Here is a 3,346-nt window from a genome sequence, read left to right as displayed (position 1 = left end):
CCCGGGAGACGGAGCCCGGGAGCGGGCGGGAGGGGCGCGGGGCACGCTGGGAGATGTAGTCCTGCCGGGGCGGCGGTTGTCACCGCTGCGGCGAGCCCTGAGGCGAGGGGGCGGCCCTGCGGCCGGCGACGATCCGAGAGGGGGCTGACACAGCAGGCCCCGCGGAGCAGCGTGGGATGAGCTCCGCCGCGGCCAAGGTACGCGGTGCTGGCTCCCCGCTCTCCCTGCGGAGCGTCCCCGCCGGGCGGGAGGGCGGGGGGTCGATGGCGGCGCCGGCTCTGGAGGGAGCGGGGCGGCCGCTCTCCGCCCTCGGCTGGCGCGGGCCTCGCTCGGGTTAGCCTGGCCGCCCGCCTCGGCGGCTGACTGGGATGGCGGCCTAAATCAGCTCCTGGTGCCCCGGACTCCTCGAAAAGGCCGGGACGGTGCTTACCGAGAGGACTGCACCCCCGCGCGCAGCGGCTCTTAAATAGATTTCTGCTGCCCCGGCCTGCAGTCATGTGTCTGTCTCGGTGGAGAGCAAGGAATTTGCCCCCATGCTAAATAAAACTAATGCCTTTCAAAGCAGCGGTGGTGTTTACTTAAGATAGTTTATCCATGTGAGCCGTTAACTGCTGCAGAGATACTGAGCGTTTAGGAGCAAACCTGTTCCTTCTGCTTCTACCATTACGTTTCAAGCCAGCAGAATACAAGTGGTGCCTCTCAGACATCAAGGTTGCCCCTGTGCAAGCCTCCAAGGAGCAGGTTGCTCTGTGCCAGTCCGTGTTGTGCAGGCTGCTTGGCGTGATGGGTCTCAGGAAAGGGGTGAAAAGACTTTGCCTCTCCAAGTGCATCCCAAATGTAGCCTGGAAGGAGGTGGTTTCCAGAGGAGACCAGACTGAAGCATATAGACTTGGAAACCTCAGGGCTCAACACACAAAGTCTGGTGTATTTCTTCCGTCTTCCGAAACAGTGAAATGCATTTCCCAGATATTTACTCTAGATTGGGAGTTTTTTTCTTCCTCACTTTCTTCACTTCCCTACTGATGCTGGAAATGAAAACAGAACCAAATCATAAATCTCAGTAGACATGAAGCAAATGTTGTCCCCCTGCTATCCTCCCAGCTCCAGCCAGTCTAACCTGCAGCTTATGAGGATTGTACCCCATGGGGTTGTAAACAGAGGCAGTTCTTCCCCACTACTCCCCTGGCGTGTGCTCAGATCTTCCTCTGAGGAAGAGCAGATATAATGTCACTCTGGGACCTGTCCACTGAGGACAAAACATTCCTGCTGTCTCTAGTCTTTACTTTGCTGGTTGTTTTGCCTGTGATCTGCTTTGGTGCTGGGAGCAAAACAGCATGAACTTCAGAGATCGCTGCAGGCCCCAGCCTGTGGAGATCCAGGACCCAGCTGATGGACGGGTTGTTTTCCATGTTCTTTTTTGGTGAAATCCCCCAGGGCCTTGAAATTATAGAGTGAAGAAATTAGCTTAGCACAGTTTATTACAAATGATAGCGCAGGCTGCAAAAACAACAAAGAACTGTAGAGAGAATCAGGAGAAGTGTCTCTGCCAGCTGAGAGGTCGGAGTCCAGAACAGATCTAGTGAAGGACATGAATTTCTGAGCCAAAAAATCATCAGCAAGGTCCCCAGGAAAAACAAGTAAAAATAATATGTCATGAATGCTGTATGTTTCCCTTTTGAAGTCATTGTTTCTGTTTCTTTCCCTGCAATGCAGCAGGCTAGGCATTTGGAAGAAAGCATAGCTGAGATTTCTAATGCACTGATTCCAGAAGCAGAGAATTTAAGAAAATCAGTAAATACTTTGTCCACAAAAGTGTTGCCAATACTGCCATCATTTCCCTCCTCACATATAAATCATTTGTCCAGTAAACTTTTACTATGGTAATTTAATCAAATGCATACCTCATTTAAAGTTATTTGAACCAATCTGAACTGTACGAGAAGCACTGAGTTTACAAAGAAGACTGGAGCACAGAGATCATGGGGGACTCTCAGTTTTTCTGTTGATAGATTGCATGTCAGTGAGCAAATCCCTGCCTTTTTCTGCCTTGCTGTCAGTATCTGGTGTAACTTCTATGCATTTTGGGAGGGTGGAGACACAGAGAGATCCCTGGCATGCCATGGGATCTATGGAAGTAAGGAGAGAGACATGATTATGGGTTTATTTAGAGACATGCGTAAGTACTAATTTCCTGTGTGGAAAGAAAAAGACTATAACACCAAAAAAAAAAAAAGTGAGCTTTATGTTTTGCACAAAGCTGGCCCAGGAGCAGAGTAGCAGCCTCTCCCAGGCATACAACATAGAAAACCCTCAGCACCAAGGAAGGTTACAGGAGGACCCTGGGGGACCTCTCTGCAAAAGCAGCCCCTGTTCAGGGAGCTGGTAGTCATTCCCTAGTGAAACAGAAATTCTGCACATGGTTTCTTTGTTTTGTTCCCCAGGGCTATCTTTCTGCATTGGCAACTGCTGAGAGCCTGACAGGCTTTCTAGATACCTTACTTATTTCTGGACAAAAAGCAAGGGAAATAAGGATGGTTCCTCAATGTGCTTTCAACCTCAAAGCTTGTTAATGGTTCTGGTATCAGGGCTGGGGCTGCAGGACAGCACATGGGGATGCAGACGCAGCTGACCACAGTTGCTCAGGATTGAATCTGACTGGCTAGTTTTCATGTCCCAGGGACGGATCTGGGGGCATAGTCCTTTTCTCACTGGCTTTAGGAGAGAAGCCTTCCCCCATCCCAGCTGAGCTGAAAGGGAAAGCGAAGAGGTTGTTTTTATCTCCTGGAGCAGATTGCACGCACTGACCATGGCATCGGAAAAGGTGAGAGCTTGGACAGGGTGGAAGGCTCCATGAAAGCTGCCTCAGTGCTGGAGTTCAGGTAGAGATGAGCTGTCTGCCCTCTTGGCATTTATCTGGAACAGCAGTAGCTCTTCATATTCGGAAAGAGGCCTTGCCCTGCCCTGTGTGGCTGGAAAAGCCATTTTGTGCCATGCAAATACCCAGTGCAGGGGAATTTGCTTTAAAAAATCCAAGATGAGATAAAAGTTAGCAACATCTGATAGGGACAAAGAGGGGAGCTTTCTAGGGGATAATTTTAAGGTCACTTGTGCATTGCTGGAAACAGCAGGTGCAACTAAATATTCAGAGGGCCAGCATGAAAGACAGTGACACTACTTGTGCACCCAAAACAGGAACAGTCACTTTCAGAAAGGAGCCCTCTCTCCCCCAAACTTCACTCTGCCCTGTCTTGCAGTTCCTGAAATGCCTTCTGTTCATGCATTGTTCTCCTTACCATAGTCTGGTGTTCCCAAAATATAACCATTGTCGTCTTCTTCTCAGCCGATA

This window comes from Phaethon aethereus (assembly GCF_964289735.1).
Source record: "Phaethon aethereus genome assembly, chromosome: 5".
Classification (NCBI taxonomy): domain Eukaryota; kingdom Metazoa; phylum Chordata; class Aves; order Phaethontiformes; family Phaethontidae; genus Phaethon; species Phaethon aethereus.
Note: the sequence above shows the minus strand (reverse complement) of the source record.